This window comes from Paramisgurnus dabryanus, chromosome 24, assembly GCF_030506205.2.
Source record: "Paramisgurnus dabryanus chromosome 24, PD_genome_1.1, whole genome shotgun sequence".
In the NCBI taxonomy this organism is placed as follows: domain Eukaryota; kingdom Metazoa; phylum Chordata; class Actinopteri; order Cypriniformes; family Cobitidae; genus Paramisgurnus; species Paramisgurnus dabryanus.
In genome coordinates, this window is record NC_133360.1 from 2,548,556 (window position 1) to 2,566,582 (window position 18,027).

Here is an 18,027-nt window from a genome sequence, read left to right on the forward strand (position 1 = left end):
TATTTTTTTCTGACAACAGTTGTTTAGAAGTTAAACTTATCATCCTCTACAAAATAACTCTACAAGCAAGTTGTAAGTTTAGGTTTGAAACAGAGATGATGATAGAGAGGCAAAAGTGAAAGTTGGCAGCTTTTTACTCTGCTTCAGTGTAACTTTTTAAAACTCTGTAAGATAGAATCATATATACACACAGCAGTTTTTATATATCTATTGCATTTAATATTTTGACCTTTTTCATCATTTTAGTATTACTTTCTCCAGAAAAAGAAAATAAAAACTTAGAGACAGGAACAATTCTAAAATTAAGTTGATTTGACACGAAATGACCAGCAGGTGTTCACCATTAATGTCTTAATCATCACTTCATTATCTCATTAACTTTAACACTGATTCAGTGTAAATTTAACACTCTGTAGAGTGGGACCATATATGCTCCCAGCAGTGTTAATTTAACACTGGGAGTTTTACTGTGTATACTTACCTGGGTTTTTTTTGTTTGTTTGTTTGTTTGTTTTGTTTTTGACTTTATGGATTTCAAGTTTAGTTCATTTTCTGTTATGTCATTAAATGTAAGGGGTATTCGTGATGTGGTAAAAAGGAAAGCTATTTTCTTATTTTGTAAAAGCTGCGAAACTGGCTTAATTTTTCTTCAGGAAACACATTCTTGTGAGTTAGATGTTAAATTCTGGAAGAATCAATGGGGAAATTCACTTTATTGTAGTCATGGTTCTAATCACTCTGCTGGGGTATCAATTCTTGTTCATAAATTTAAGGGACAAATTCTGGAGACAATAACTTCAAGTGAAGGCAGATGGGTTATAATGTCACTAAAGCAGGATAACTCAACCTTTATTATTTGTAATCTCTATGGCTGTAATTCCCCCTCTGCTAACAAAGTATTATTTTCTCAAATTAGTTGTAAATTGACCGAAATACATATTAAATACCCAGGTTCTATTCTAATCTTAGGCGGCGATTTTAATGAATGTTTAGATAACTCACTGGACAGATTCCCTCCTAGAAGCAATGAAAGTCTCATTATTAATCCGAATTCTAATGTTTCATCGATATGTTCTGCTCACTCTCTCACAGATCCATGGCGTTTTTTTCATCCTGTCAGACAGGACTTTACTTGGTCAAATAGTAAAATGACTTTGAAGTCTAGAATTCATTTCTTTTTAGTTTCCTCATCAGCCCTACAATTTGTTAAAAAAGTATCTCATTCATTTGCTCCTCTTTCTGATCACAAACAAATAATTCTGAAATTAAGTTGTGAGAATGAGAGTCCCAAATTACGTGGTTATTGGAAGTTTAATAATAATCTCTTAAATGATAACATTTTCAATGACGATATTAAAAAATTAATTAAAGATATGTTTTCTGATAAAACTTATGACGATTATAGACCCAATTGGGATTTTTTTAAATACCGAGTCAGACAAATAGCCATAAGAAGAGGTAAAGATTTAAAAAAATCAAAAAATAAAAAACTAACTGAACAAATGGAAAGAATAAATTCTTTATTAATAAGTAATCTGTCTCAGGATGAAGAGCTAGAATTAAAGGAGTTACATTTACAAATAAATCAAGCTTATCTTGATATTGCTAGAGGTGCTTTCGTTAGGTCCAGGGCTAAATGGCTAGAGGAAAGAGAAGTAGTTACTTTTTTGCATTAGAGAAAAGAAATTGCAAACAAAATTCTTTGACTGCTTAATATTAATGGTGTCAATTGCACAGATCCTAACCTGATTTCTAGTTTTGTCACAACCTTCTATAAAAATATTTACACATCTGCTTTTAATAAACCCAGTTGTGACAATTTTATAAAGAAAATTCAAGCGCAGGTTCCAACAATTGATACTGACTTCAAAGCCTTCTGTGATTCTGATTTGACAATTGAGGAAGTTCGAATAGCGCTGCACTCTATGAAGAAGGGTAAATCCCCAGGCAATGATGGATTAACTGTTGAGTTTTATATTCATTTTTGGGAATCATTCAAACAACCATTGCTTTGCATGTATAAGGACTGTATCAATTCAAAGGATATGACTGCTTCAATGAAACAGGGTGTTATCACCCTTGCTCCCAAACCGGACAAGGACCCTCTTTTAATTGATAATTGGCGCCCAATCACGCTCCTCACGATTGATTATAAAATACTAGCCTTAGTATTTGCTAAAAGATTAAAGGTTAAACTTGATCAGTTAATTGCTGAGACACAGTCAGGCTTTATTAAAGAAAGACACATCAGCAACAACATAAGACTTATTTTAGATCTCTTGGATTATGCAGATTTTATACATTCCAAAGCTATGATTCTTTTCCTGGACTTTTATAAAGCTTTTGACACCCTTGAGCATGGATTTCTTTTGCAAACTCTCAGATCATTTGGTTTTGGAGACTCTTTTGTTAATGTTATAGAAATGTTTTATAGAGATATTAGCAGCTCTGTCTTACTTGGCTTTAATACTTCTAAGAGATTTTTTATTACCCGTGGTGTCAGACAGGGCTGTCCAATTTCTCCCTTCTTATTTATTTTAGTTACAGAACTATTATCTTTAAGTATTATCCATGAGCAAAGCTTGGTGGGCATATCCATCTTTGATAGAGAAATTAAAATCTCCCAGTTGGCTGATGACACAACTATTTTTTTAAGAGATAAAAGTCAAATAACAAAGGCTATAAATGTAATTGAGCAGTTTTCATGTGCTTCTGGTTTGAAAGTGAATATGTCCAAGTGTGAAATAATGACGCTTTATAAAAATGATGATTCCTTAATAGATGGTATCGCAGTTAAAGAGACTGTAAAGTATCTGGGTATTTATTTAACAAAAAATGTTACAGCCAGACAACAGCTTAATTTTTCTAGCAGGGTCAAAAAAACTAAAAATATATTTAATCTTTGGCTACAAAGAGACCTCTCCCTGTATGGAAGGGTTCTCTTGTCTAAAGCAGAAGGGTTATCTCGTTTTGTGTACCCTTCTCTTTCTCTTTTCGTTAATGACTCTACTGCTAAAGAAATAAACAAAATTTTTCTAGATTTTATATGGAAAAATAAACCTCATAAGCTCAAAAAAACAGTCCTTTCGAATAGTCGTGTAGTGGGATTGCCCCTTTAACAATAGTTGGCGTAGCCCTTTAAAAGAGCGGACAGATTGCACCAGGTGCGTGGTTGCGTACGTCAGGCAATCACGTAGCTATATAGGCACAGGTGATTTCGCTTTCTTCGTGCCATTGTACTGATGTGACCTGTGGCTGTATATCGGCATAGGTGATTTCGCTTTCTTCGTGCCAATTGTACTGATGTGACCTGTTGCTGTAGGTCTTGTATCTCCTTCACTCCTCGGTAAAGGTAGGTTTGGTTAAATTGGAGGGTATAGAGGGGAGGGAATTATATAAATTAGAATACGGGTGTTCGTGGGGAAGTTTATTTAATTCACAGGTGTGATTAATGTGCTTGCTTGGTGTTATTTTAGATAAGTCGGGTATATCCAGGCATCCGTTGTGAGTATGTGAGTGTTATACACGCAAAAGGTAATTTTATTTTTCCCTACCCTTCTGGTGTGATTATAAATGGGAGAGGAGTGGGGAGGAAGAAGAAAAGCAAACGAATGTATGTCTAATGTTTTTCAGAGTGCCAGTTGCTGCTTTGCTGCGGTTAAATCGGCGTTCCCGTCTGAGAAGCGGGTTTGCAGTGCACGCTCGTGGTTGTATCGAGCGCTCGCAAGTTCATTGAACATTCTTAATGCCTGTACGAGGCTCATTGGAGCCGCTCTAAACCCGTAACTTGATTTTGGGATTTTATGGGGTTCGCCACCTCGCTGGCTCAATTTTATGTATGGTTTATTAACTTAGTTATTTAGAAATCTGGGGTATTGTATTTGGGTTGCTTCCTGCATATTGACACCGCTCACTTACGGAGCAGATTAATAGTGACGCAATCCTTTTGACTTTCATTTATTGCCGATTGTATTTTGTTGGGTATGTGTGTTTAACTGAAATTGTGTGGTTGTTTGGTTGTTTCTTTATTTTATTTTCGGTTTTGTTGAAATTATCAGTTATCATTTAGATTTGTTTATTAATTGATTTAGTCATTTCAGTTATTTTGGGGTTTGTTATTTCTTTTTGTCTTCTGTATGGATACCGCTAACGGAGCAGATCAAGTGTAGTCTTTTGACCTGTGTTTATTTGCTCATTGTATTTGTTCGTGTGAACAATGAAGTTAACGTAAAATTGTGTTTTTCTTTTACTGACATTATCTGGTATTATTATTTAGACCTGTCTATTTATTGATTCATTTTGGTTATTTTGGATTTTGGGGTTTGTGATATTTCCTGTTTTTTTTGTATTAATGCTGCTCATTTACGGAGCAGATTGATTGTGTTATAATCTTTTGGTTTGTGTGTATTTGTTGGTTGTATGTGTGTGGTGTGTGTGAGTTGTATTGAAATTTTGTCTTTGGTTGCTTTATTTTTCTTCATTATTAGTATAAGTATAATAGTTTTATTAGGCTTTGTTTTTTTGAATTGATTTAGTATTTTGGTTTTGTTATTCGAGTGGTATTATTTCTTTGATTTGCTTTACATTAAAACTGCTCAATAATGTAGTGTAGTTATTGTGGGGATTGTGTTTTCTTATTTAATTTGTCTTATTTTGACCTTATTTGGTTTGTGTTGGGTGGATTTACATACTTGTGTTCTTTATTTGGTTTGAAGTGTGTGTTTATTATTTGAGCAGTAAATTGTTTATTGCAATCAGAGAAAATAAACTAACTTGATTAGTTTATTCTTTTTTTCTTTTCCTTTTCTTGTAATTTTTGAATTTGTTTGTGTTGGTCAGTGTATGGTGGACGGCCCATGTAAGTCAACCACAACAAAGCCTATTTTGTTGACCTGTTTCCATTGGTCAAAAGGGTCTTTTAAATTTTACTGTCTCGCTCAATGTGGTTTTAGTAATTTAATTGATTAATAAATTTGTTATCTGTGACTTTGTCTCTGCTTGTCCTTTTCATTTGGTTGAAAGCCTGAAGTGCGGGCCTTATTAGTATGATTTGACTGTAATCCAGTCACAAGTGGCGTAGTCGGCAGGATGAAGTGACAAGCAGAGACAGTCGCAGAGAAGAATTGTATGGTTGTGTGTTGTTGTGTTTTTGGTGTTTTTTTTAGCAAAGCAGCAGCTGGTACGAAGCAGCCAGGATTGTGATAGTGGAAGAGATTTGGGTTAAGTGGTAAGGTTTTCCTTTTTTTCTTTCTCTCTCTCTCTCTTTTTTTTGGGGGGGGAAGCTTGTAGATATGGAGGCTGAATTGGAGGAGTTGAGAAGGCAAGTGCAGTCATTGAGGGGAGAAAATGAGCGGTTGCACCAACAGCAAGCAGGCCAGGCTACTGGAGTGGCGGGCCCCTCAACTGTGAATGTCCTACCTGCCCCTAGCCCCGTAGTTGAACGAGTCGTTTACGTCCCTAGGGAACGGAGGGGTCGTATGTTTAGTGGTAGAGGGGAAGACAATGTGTTTGAATGGGTGGAGGAGATACAAGCCTGCTTGCGGGTTCGACATCTGCCTTCAGCTGAGGAGACATTATTTGTTATAGATCACTTAGAGGGTCCTGCCAAGAATGAGATTAAGTATAGGGCAAGAGGAGATAGGGAAACACCAGAACAGGTGTTCTCTATCTTGAAGGAACTTTATGGGTGCTCACAGTCCTATATTGCCCTGCAGCAAAACTTTTTTTCTCGTAAACAGCTTGAGGGCGAGTCCTTGCAGGAGTATTCCCATGCTCTTTTTGCATTAATGGATAAGGTGGTACAACATACCCCTGGAGGTATGACTAATTCAGTGGTTTTACTTCGAGACCAGTTTGTAGAGCATGTGCTGGATAGTGGTTTGCGGCGGGAGCTCAAACGTTTTGTTCGATTGGACCCTGATTCCACCCTTCTGGATGTTCGTAAAGAGGCAATAAGATGGGTGGATGAGGGATTTCATTCGGAGAGGAGAGAGAGGAGTCATTCGCTCCCAGCTTCCTCTGTTCTTCAGTATAGAGTACAGGGACAGATAGATTCCTCTAGTCCATCAGAGGTAAATGTTTCAGAGCTCACAGAACTGAAGAGAATGATGAGGGCCCAGCAAGAACAACTTAATGAACTGACTCAAAGTTTACGGCAACTGCAATCCCAGAGTGTAGGTAACCGTCCCAGGCAGCCTGGCCCTATCATTTGTAGGCGATGCAATCAGCCTGGGCATATTGCTCGTAATTGTACACTAGGACAGATTCAGTTTAGAGATCAACGGGCTCGTTTGTCACATGGGAATGTAGTGCCTCCTAATGGGCAGGCGGAAAACTGCAACCCTCTGAACTGATGAGCCACAGTTCGGAAGGGATAGGGCCTGGCTCAGGGGCCCCTGCCCCCACTGGTAGTGGACCCTCTACTTTGTTGGGTAAATGCCCCTCAGTTGTAGTTAATATGGGTGGGGTTAATGTTCCATGCTTATTGGATACAGGTTCCATGGTAACCACTGTCACAGAGAGCTTCTTCTTGGCTCATTTTGAGCCCTGGGGTAAGAAAAGGTTGAATGAATGTGGATGGTTGCAGCTTCGGGCCGCTAATGGTCTCTCTATTCCTTTTGTAGGATACCTGGAGTTGGATTTTGTTGTATTGGGTAGACGTATTCACAATAAGGGTGTCCTTGTTGTAAAGGATCCTCCTCAGGTTCTTTCTACATCAGGGTTGCCAGGTCTATTGGGGATGAATGTTATAGGTGAGTGCTTTCAGGAGCTGTTTAATCAACATGGCCCAGAGTTGTTTAATCTCCCTATAGTTAAAGAAGTTCCAGCGTGGACATCGGCACTTCAATGTTGCCAGACTGGTTGCTTTCAGGGGTCAGAATTTAGTGGGGGGCCTGTACGTGTCCGGGGTAAACATGTGGTCCGCATTCCAGCAAACTCCTTGCAGTTTGTCCCAGTTACTTGTGCTGTACAGTGTGGGTTACTTTCTATGGCCCTTTACGAGCCTTTAGACAATGGGAATCCACTTCCATCTGGCTTGTTGGCATCTGTATCCCTGGTTCCGGTGAGAGGTGGTATTACTAAAGTCCCTATGGTTAACATAGGTGAACTTGATGTCTTCCTGCAACCACGACAAGTGGTGGGGACATTGTGTCAGGTCCAGCCAATGAGCTGGCCAGGGGAGATTATTGCTACTCGTCCAGGTGTTGTTGATTGCCAACAGGCTGTTGTTTCTTCGCAAGTTGGAAGTGTTGATGGCGTAGAAGAGGTAATCCAGCAGATGGATCTCTCGCACCTCTCTGAAGAAGAGCAGAGTCAGGTGAGGGGTCTGTTGGGTAAATATAGATCTGTATTTTCAACAGATGATTCTGATTTGGGGTGTACCAACTTGATCACACATGAGATCCCACTTTTGGATTCTGCTCCTATTCGGCAGAGGTATCGGCGAATTCCCCCTTCTGACTATGTTGCGGTTAAGGAACATGTGCAAAAATTGCTAGCGAGTCAGGTGATTAGGGAAAGTAGTAGCCCCTTTGCTTCCCCTATAGTTGTCGTTAAGAAAAAAGATGGCAACATACGGTTATGTGTCGATTACCGACAGTTAAATCAGAAGACTAGAAGGGACGCTTTTCCCTTGCCCCGCATCGAAGAGACCTTAGATGCACTTTCTGGGGCTCAGTGGTTTTCAACGGTTGATCTAGTAAGTGGCTATAATCAGGTTCCTGTGGCAGAGCAAGACAAGGGTAAGACCGCTTTTTGCACACCCTTTGGGCTTTTCGAATTTAATCGGATGCCCTTTGGGCTGTGCAATGCCCCAAGTACATTCCAACGGTTGATGGAACGTATGTTTGGAGATCAACGATTCCAAACCTTGTTGTTGTACTTGGATGATATTATTGTCTTTTCCACCAATGTTGCCCAACATCTTGCACGATTGGAGTTGGTTTTTAACCGGTTACAGCAGGAGGGCTTAAAGGCCAAACTGGAGAAATGCTGTTTTTTTCCGTCAGGAGGTTCATTACTTGGGGCATGTGGTTTCAAAGGAAGGAGTTTCTACCGATCCCAGTAAGATTAGTACGGTGGCAGAATGGAGGCGACCTAGTAACGTTGCAGAGTTGCGATCATTTTTGGGCTTTGTGAGTTATTATCGGCGTTTTGTAGAGGGGTTTGCCAAGTTGGCTGCCCCTCTGCATCGCCTGGTAGCAGAGTTGGGTGGGACAAAGAAAAAGAGGGGCTCCGGTAGACCCATAGAGAGCTGTTGGACCCCAGAGTGTGAGCAGGGATTCCAGTCTCTCAAAGGGAAATTGGTGGCAGCTCCGGTGTTGGCCTATGCTGACTTTGCGAAGCCTTTTGTGCTTGACATCGATGCTAGTCATTTGGGATTAGGAGCGGTGCTTAGTCAGGAGCAAGGTGGAAAGTTACGGCCAGTGGCCTATGCCAGCCGAGGGCTGAGGCCTACAGAAAAGAATATGGAAAATTACAGTTCCATGAAGCTTGAACTCCTCGCCCTTAAATGGGCGATGGCGGAAAAATTTAAGGATTATCTTCTGGGTCATCAGTGTACCGTTTATACAGATAACAACCCACTGAGCTACCTGAATTCAGCCAAGTTGGGGGCAACTGAGCAGCGGTGGGTGTCTCAGTTGGCAATTTTTGATTTTGAAGTCAAGTATCGCCCTGGTCGGGTTAATGGTAATGCCGATTCATTATCAAGGCAGTATTCCTCCTGCATTTCGACACAGTCCTTTGGTACACCATTGCACCAGACACTCACTACAGTTGACATCCAACAGGAGGATGAAGGTGAGTTGGTAGGTGCAGAGCAACATGCCATTGTCGCCTTCCCATTTCGTTCTAAGGAAGAGCTCCAGCAGATGCAGTTAGAAGATCCAACATTGAGTGAGTTCCTTGCATTTTTTTCCAGAAATAAGTACCCTTCTAAGGTAGAGCGACAGTCAATGTCGAAATCTGGGCTGGAGCTTTTGCGACAATGGGGTCGATTGTTTGTTAAGGAGGGATTGTTGTACCGCCACCTCCAACTCCCTGATGGTGGGGAGGAGGTGGACCAATTGGTATTACCAGAGGTTTTATGGAACGAGGTATTTACGCAGTTGCACGATGGGCATGGCCATCAAGGCAGGGAACGGACGTATGAGCTAATTCGTAGGAGATGCTATTGGCCAAATATGAGCACCTATGTACAAGAGCATTGTCAGAACTGTCAACAGTGTACTATTTCAAAGCCCAGTTATCCAGTAGCTCGTGCTCCTATGGGACACTTGTTGGCATCCAAGCCCAACCAAATAGTGGCAGTTGACTTTACCACCCTAGAACCATCTAGTGATGGACGGGAAAGCGTCCTAATTATGACTGATGTATTTTCTAAATACACATTGGCTGTGCCAACTAGGGACCAGAGAGCGACCACCGTAGCCAATGTCCTGGTCCAGGAGTGGTTTTATAAGTTGGGTGTGCCAGCCAGACTTCACTCTGATCAGGGTCGAAACTTTGAGAGTGCAGTGATTGCCCAATTGTGTCATCTTTATGGGATTCAGAAAACTCACACAACTCCATACCATCCTCAGGGTAATGGACAGTGTGAACGGTTCAATCGAACTCTGCACGATCTCCTTCGTTCCCTTCCACCTGAACAGAAACGCTCCTGGACTCGGTACTTGGCACAGGTGGTCTTTACGTATAACACCACTTGCCATCAGACTACTGGTGAGTCTCCTCACTTTTTGATGTTTGGGCAAACTCCACGGCTGCCGGTAGATTTTCTGCTAGCAGGAGTAGAGGATCCAGTTGGGGGTAGTGTGGAAGAATGGGTGGCTAGGCATCAGGAGGGACTAAGAGTAACATATGGACGTGTAAAAGCCCGTCTTGAAGCCGCTGCAGAACATAGGAAAACCTTGTATGATCAGACAGTAAGGGGTCAACCACTAATCGTGGGCCAGTTAGTACACTTGCGAGAGTGTGGAGTTCGGGGCCGTAACAAGATTCAGAATTTGTGGTCAACTGTTCTGTATCAAATAGTAAGAGCTCCGCAGGAAGGTGGTCAGGTGTATAGTATATCTTCATTGAATGAGCCCACTCGGGTAAAACACGTGCATAGGTCCCTGTTGAAGCTGGCTCCCGAAACTGTACAACAGGCTTATCATGTTGATTTAGGTTTACAGGGACAAGATTGTCAGGAATGGTTGCATGAGGGGGACTCTGTGATGGTGGTTATCGAACCTTTACCGCCTGCCGCTGTGGAGGTTGTTCCAAATGTGACATCTGAAGGGACCCTCCCCTTAGTTTCTGGTCTAAATTCGCCGTCTAGTGAGGTCTCTACTATGGGGGCACAGGGCGTACGGAGATCGACTAGGACAACGGCTGGGAAACATTCTAATCGTTATCATTTGCCCAGGACTGTAATTGGTGATGTATCCGCTAGCGTTTTATTGCCCGCTGAGAACTCCCTCCCGGGACCGGGAAGGGACTGTCATTTCCGCCCTTGGCTGTAGAAGGTTGAATCATTGGGACAATGATTGAAAATCCCGGGGTAGATTGTAGTGGGATTGCCCCTTTAACAATAGTTGGCGTAGCCCTTTAAAAGAGCGGACAGATTGCACCAGGTGCGTGGTTGCGTACGTCAGGCAATCACGTAGCTATATAGGCACAGGTGATTTCGCTTTCTTCGTGCCATTGTACTGATGTGACCTGTGGCTGTATATCGGCATAGGTGATTTCGCTTTCTTCGTGCCAATTGTACTGATGTGACCTGTTGCTGTAGGTCTTGTATCTCCTTCACTCCTCGGTAAAGGTAGGTTTGGTTAAATTGGAGGGTATAGAGGGGAGGGAATTATATAAATTAGAATACGGGTGTTCGTGGGGAAGTTTATTTAATTCACAGGTGTGATTAATGTGCTTGCTTGGTGTTATTTTAGATAAGTCGGGTATATCCAGGCATCCGTTGTGAGTATGTGAGTGTTATACACGCAAAAGGTAATTTTATTTTTCCCTACCCTTCTGGTGTGATTATAAATGGGAGAGGAGTGGGGAGGAAGAAGAAAAGCAAACGAATGTATGTCTAATGTTTTTCAGAGTGCCAGTTGCTGCTTTGCTGCGGTTAAATCGGCGTTCCCGTCTGAGAAGCGGGTTTGCAGTGCACGCTCGTGGTTGTATCGAGCGCTCGCAAGTTCATTGAACATTCTTAATGCCTGTACGAGGCTCATTGGAGCCGCTCTAAACCCGTAACTTGATTTTGGGATTTTATGGGGTTCGCCACCTCGCTGGCTCAATTTTATGTATGGTTTATTAACTTAGTTATTTAGAAATCTGGGGTATTGTATTTGGGTTGCTTCCTGCATATTGACACCGCTCACTTACGGAGCAGATTAATAGTGACGCAATCCTTTTGACTTTCATTTATTGCCGATTGTATTTTGTTGGGTATGTGTGTTTAACTGAAATTGTGTGGTTGTTTGGTTGTTTCTTTATTTTATTTTCGGTTTTGTTGAAATTATCAGTTATCATTTAGATTTGTTTATTAATTGATTTAGTCATTTCAGTTATTTTGGGGTTTGTTATTTCTTTTTGTCTTCTGTATGGATACCGCTAACGGAGCAGATCAAGTGTAGTCTTTTGACCTGTGTTTATTTGCTCATTGTATTTGTTCTGTGTGAACAATGAAGTTAACGTAAAATTGTGTTTTTCTTTTACTGACATTATCTGGTATTATTATTTAGACCTGTCTATTTATTGATTCATTTTGGTTATTTTGGATTTTGGGGTTTGTGATATTTCCTGTTTTTTTTGTATTAATGCTGCTCATTTACGGAGCAGATTGATTGTGTTATAATCTTTTGGTTTGTGTGTATTTGTTGGTTGTATGTGTGTGGTGTGTGTGAGTTGTATTGAAATTTTGTCTTTGGTTGCTTTATTTTTCTTCATTATTAGTATAAGTATAATAGTTTTATTAGGCTTTGTTTTTTTGAATTGATTTAGTATTTTGGTTTTGTTATTCGAGTGGTATTATTTCTTTGATTTGCTTTACATTAAAACTGCTCAATAATGTACACTGTTAGCAATTGATGTAATTTTTACAATAAATTGTACAACAAAATATTGTATTCATGTTTTTATTGTAAATGCGAATGCATGATGGGAAATGTATAGACAGTCATGTAATTTTATTGTAACTACACTGTAGAAGCATTATTTTACAGCCACGGCATAGTATTGTGGGATCGCTGCTGTTTGAATTGTGAAATTGCGCGGCAAACGGTACCATCGGCCATCAATCAACATTTTTGTAAGAAGGAACACCTCAGGTAAGAACCATGACTTATTTTCTATATTTATATGTATTCATTAATACCAGTTTCACAGCAAAATCCCCGGTGTTAAATAAACACTGTGGGTGTACATATAATCCACTCCCAGATGGGTGTGTAAAAAGAGTGGTGTTAAAAATATAACACTGATGCAGTGTTGAAGTTAATGAGATAATGAAGTGATGATTAAGACATTAATGGTGAACACCTGCTGGTCATTCTGTGTCAAATCAACTAAATTTTAGAACGTTCCCTGTCTTTAATTTTTTTATTTTGATGACTCTTTTTCTGGATAAAGTAATACTAAAATAATGCAGAAAGACAAAATATTCAAATGTTATAGATGAAATCCCCACAGTTAAATAAAAACTATCATCATCTCTGTTTGAAAACTAAAATTACAACTTGCTTGCAAAGTTACATGGATGATAGGTTTAACTTCTAAAGAACTGCTGTAAATCAGGTTAATAAAGTTAGTCACCATTGCTCCGATTAGTGTTTCCTTTAGTTGGGTACTTGGGTCTTGAAGTTTAGTGTTAGTTTTCTTCTGCTCATTGTGGCAGTGTGTTTAGAAAACACATCTGTTACAGCAGAGGAAGATGAGAGAAAAGAAGTCTATAACTGTTACTATGTTAATTAGTATGAAAGTATAAGTCTTGGGATTCAATGATATCATAAAAAACTAATCACTGAACATAAGTGTTTAATTTATGTTCTGCCAACCCTGTGAAGCTCCCATGAAATCCAACAGTGCTGTAAAAGTCCACATACCCTGAAGAGTTAAATATTGTTTACCCAAATCTAATCTGTGGTGTAAATCAGACACACTGAGACATCAACAATCAGCCTATAAAACACAATCATGGTGACAATCAACAACAAAACATCATGCCACAATGCATGCTGGGTACCAGGATTGTAGAAAATTCATTCATAAATCCCATCATGCATTGCAACATGACAAAAATGTTGCAACTTTCTTACCATTAACTGTCACCATCGTTGAGCTTTGTATCAGAAATCATGAAGTCTCTCTTAAGCAAAAAACAACAACAAAAACACACTAAAGCATTACGGCAGTCTTATTCAATACAATGTCATTTGCACAGAGCTTTTTTATATGCCTGTTTCTTCATAATTAATTTGTGATCAAATGTTTCAATGATTTGTAGAGTAGAATATAATAAAAATAAACTAAGAAGGTCTACATTCCTCTACATGAAGCAATGAACAAGTGGTCTAACTAAAACATTGTTGCTATTGCTAAAAGAGGAGAGTTAGATCAGTGAAGGTCAATGGACAAATGCCTAACTAAAGGAAACACTAATCACAGTAATGGTAACTTCAAATTAACTCAAAACAAGCACAAACTTAAGATTTAATGCGATACATTTTGTGATAAATGTCTATTTGACTTGTGAGACATCACGTCAGAAAGAAGATTTGTCTACTAAATCACGCGTGTGGATGCTGGAATAGTTGAGCACTTGTATTTTGTTCTGACAGCTGTTTAGAAGTTAAACTTATCCATTTAGAAAATAACTCTCCAAGTTATCATTTTATTTTTCAAACAGAGATGCTGATAGAGAGGCAAACGTGAAAGATTGCAGCTTTTGGAGACATACACCCAACAGTATTCATCTATTGCATTTAATAATTTGTCTTTCTTTATTATTTTAGTATTTTCTCCAGAAAACGAGTCATCAAAATAAAAATTTAGAAACAGGAAAATGTCCAAAATGTAATTAATTTGAATGACCAGCAGGTGTTCACCATTAATGTTTTAATCAGCACTTCATTATCTCATTAACTTTAACACTGATTCAGAGTTATATTTTTAACACCAGTCTTTCTTAACACCGATCTTGGTGTGGATTATATAAACACCAAATAGTGTTGATTTAACACTGGTAGAGTTAATTTAACACTGGGGATTTTTCAGGGACTCTTGAATTTATACAAAGGTATGTTTACACTGTTTACACACTAATAAAGAAAATAGATCCATCATTCTCATGACCTTTTTGTCCAGTATTGTTAGGCGCTATGATATATTTTATGCATTGATGTCAATAGACAGGTTTCCATCTATTTAAAAAAATTATGGTTAAGGGATTTAGCGAATAGTTTTGTACAAAGTGAAATTCAAGATACAGCACATACATGCATAAAATTACATTGGCTTTTACATTATATTTTTAAGAAAAACAATGTAATTCTAAAAGTTATGAATATTAAAAACATAGGCGTCATTTTCTTTTATGAGCAAGTAGGAACATTTTTATTTGTCATTATTTAAAACATGAAAACTTAAAAATAATCCTCTTTTCTCAGAGCTTTTTGTGGAATCAACTCCCAGACGGGCAGCAAAGCAGAGAAGAGGCATGGGCTTAACGCACCTGTTTCCACCTTGCTTAGAAAACTCCTGGACTTTGAGTTGATGGGCTAGTACCATGAACAACTTTCCCAGTTCAAGTCTGACTGGGCACCTTTGTTTCATATCTGTTCCCCCTGATGATAGGCTGTCTGGACGTGTAAAAGTGAGCTTCACTGAAACGTTTGTTTTGTGTTTGAAAAAACAAATTGTATAATTTTGTAATATGTGGTGATGCCCAGTTTGTTAATAAAAACAGAAAAGATACCTGTGTTGTGTGTTTGTAATTTGCTAATATGGGAAATTACTAAAGTATTTTAATATTCACAAATAACAGGATTTTACAGGAAATTACAGGAAATTCCTGGCAACTGAGTTGCATTAAATATAGATTAAATTGTAATAAACTACAGCATTTTGCTGTAATAATGCGACTACAATCACAGTACAAATGTTGTGTAAATACATTCCTTTATTGTCAAAGTAAACAGTACAAATCCTGTATATTATTGGCTGTAAATTTACTGCAATTAGTTGCCAGGAATTTCCTGTAAAATTACAATAAATTTTTAACAGTGTAGTGTAGTTATTGTGGGGATTGTGTTTTCTTATTTAATTTGTCTTATTTTGACCTTATTTGGTTTGTGTTGGGTGGATTTACATACTTGTGTTCTTTATTTGGTTTGAAGTGTGTGTTTATTATTTGAGCAGTAAATTGTTTATTGCAATCAGAGAAAATAAACTAACTTGATTAGTTTATTCTTTTTTCCTTTTCCTTTTCTTGTAATTTTTGAATTTGTTTGTGTTGGTCAGTGTATGGTGGACGGCCCATGTAAGCCAACCACAACAAAGCCTATTTTGTTGACCTGTTTCCATTGGTCAAAAGGGTCTTTTAAATTTTACTGTCTCGCTCAATGTGGTTTTAGTAATTTAATTGATTAATAAATTTGTTATCTGTGACTTTGTCTCTGCTTGTCCTTTTCATTTGGTTGAAAGCCTGAAGTGCGGGCCTTATTAGTATGATTTGACTGTAATCCAGTCACAGTCGCAAAAAAGGTGGACTTGAAGTGTTAGATTTTAGTGATACAGTGAACACCTTTAGAATAAATTGGATTAAGAGATGCTTAACAAATCCTAATTCTATATGGTTTTTTATACCAAATCATATCTTTGCAAAAATTGGTGGCCTTCCCTTTCTATTAAAATGTAACTTTTTACCTAATAGATTGCCAGTTGCACTGTCTAAATTTCACCAGCAGGCTCTCCTTGCTTGGAAGTTATGCTACACCCACAATTTTTCACCACATAAAACCTTTCTATGGAACAATTATAATATAATGATTAGGAATAAATCTGTTTTTCTCTCTGCATGGTTTAACAGAAATATAATTGGAATTTTTTCAGTTTTTGATAAATTTGGCAATTTTTTGTCTTATGAAGAGTTTATGTCTGTTCATAATTTCCCCTTACCATTTAAAGAATATAATGCAGTGCTTAAAGCAATTCCTTCAGGTTTACATCAACTTGTTAAATGTCATCTAAGTTTTAGTAATAATGATACTAAAGAACCTGATTTGGTTTTAGATGGGATAAGCATATTTAACAAAAAGTGTAATAATAAACATATTCGACAAATTCTCCAGAGCAAAACGCATAATAGTCCTAGAGGTAAATTTTATTGGGCATCTTTTATTGAATTCATAGATTGGAAGAAGGCCTGGCTGTTACCTCATAAGTATTGCATCCCAAATAAGTCCAAAGAAATTCATTTTAAGATCTTGCATAAAATATATCCTGTGAATGATGTTGTGGCGAAATATATGGATGTTGACAACTCTTGCTCATTTTGTGGAAATGAAGAAGAAACACTGACCCATTTATTTTTTCATTGTGACACAACTCAACATTTTTGGAAAAATTTATATTCTCATTTAAGTAAACACCTTGATTCTTCCAAGTCCTTCCAGTTAAAAGAAATAATTTGCTACTATGAAGGCACATCTAATATTCCAATTGATTACATTGTAAAAAATTTTATTTTATTTGGAAAATATTTTATTCACAAACAAAAATTCTCTAAATCGCAGCTTAACTTTCCACATTTCCTAATCGAAATTGAAACTTTTCTAAAATCCCTTAAATTTGTTAAAAACAAGAAAAATGAAAGATTTTTGAAATATTATGATGACTTTTTCTGTATTACCACTGATTCATAATGTTTTCCTATGTTAGTTTATTTTTTATTTATTTATTTGATTTATTTATTTATTTTTATTGTACTAATTCATCTTTCTGTTATCGTGTTATTGTATTTTATTTGTGAAACTTTACATATATAATTTGTTAATTTTTCATTCCTGTAGAGGTTTATGTGTATTCTGTATGTTTCGTGTATTGTTAAATGTTTTAAAGCATTAATAAAAAAAAAAAAAAAAAAAAAAAAATCCGATGATTCACCACTAGAGGGAGTTGATCACCAGTGTAGGTGAACTCGGGTCAGTTTTATTATAAAAGTTCATAAAACATTCATCCTTCTGACTAATAAAAATAAAGTTTGTCTACTTTTTGTTTATAGACAGATTTAATGACAAAAATGTGCATAATTAAAAAGGGAGTTTGTTTTAATGATTTGTTTGCAATAAATAAAACTAAAAACACAGAATACACTTTTAATTATGTCTTAATTAAATTAAATAATTATTTTTTCTTAAAAACATATTTTTAGAACAATATTGCTATTATTTTATAAAAAGTGTAAATAGTGCTTTTAAACTATTTTGACCAGCAGGTGTCGCCAGCGTGTATGGTGTTTCGAACGCTTCGAAAAACTGAATCCAATTGTGAAGCAATTTGTTAATTTGATTCGAAGCTTCTGGTTCGTTTCTCCCATCACTAGCGTGCAAATGACCCTAGGAGTCTGTGGAAGTGAACAAACAAACATAATCCGATTATTAACGATTGACATCAGACAATGGAAACAGTTCCGAAACAGTGCTTAAATACACAGAGTATTCAGGGATAACAAGAAAAACCTTGCTGGGGAACAATCAGCACACATACCAATGAACAAAAGAACTACAGAGAACTACAGACATGGAAGACAAAAACAAATTTCAAAATAAGAGTACTAAACGGGCAGACACAGAACAGGATCATGACAGATTGACTCAATCCTTAAAACCTGACTGATTTTGAGTTGTTTAAAGTTGACAAACTAAACGTAAACTTTATTTTTAATTTTATTACATCCTCTAATATTTTTTTACACTTGTACATTTGCACTGAATGTATTTATTTTGATACTCTGCCATGGAAAAAGCTTTCAGATCACTC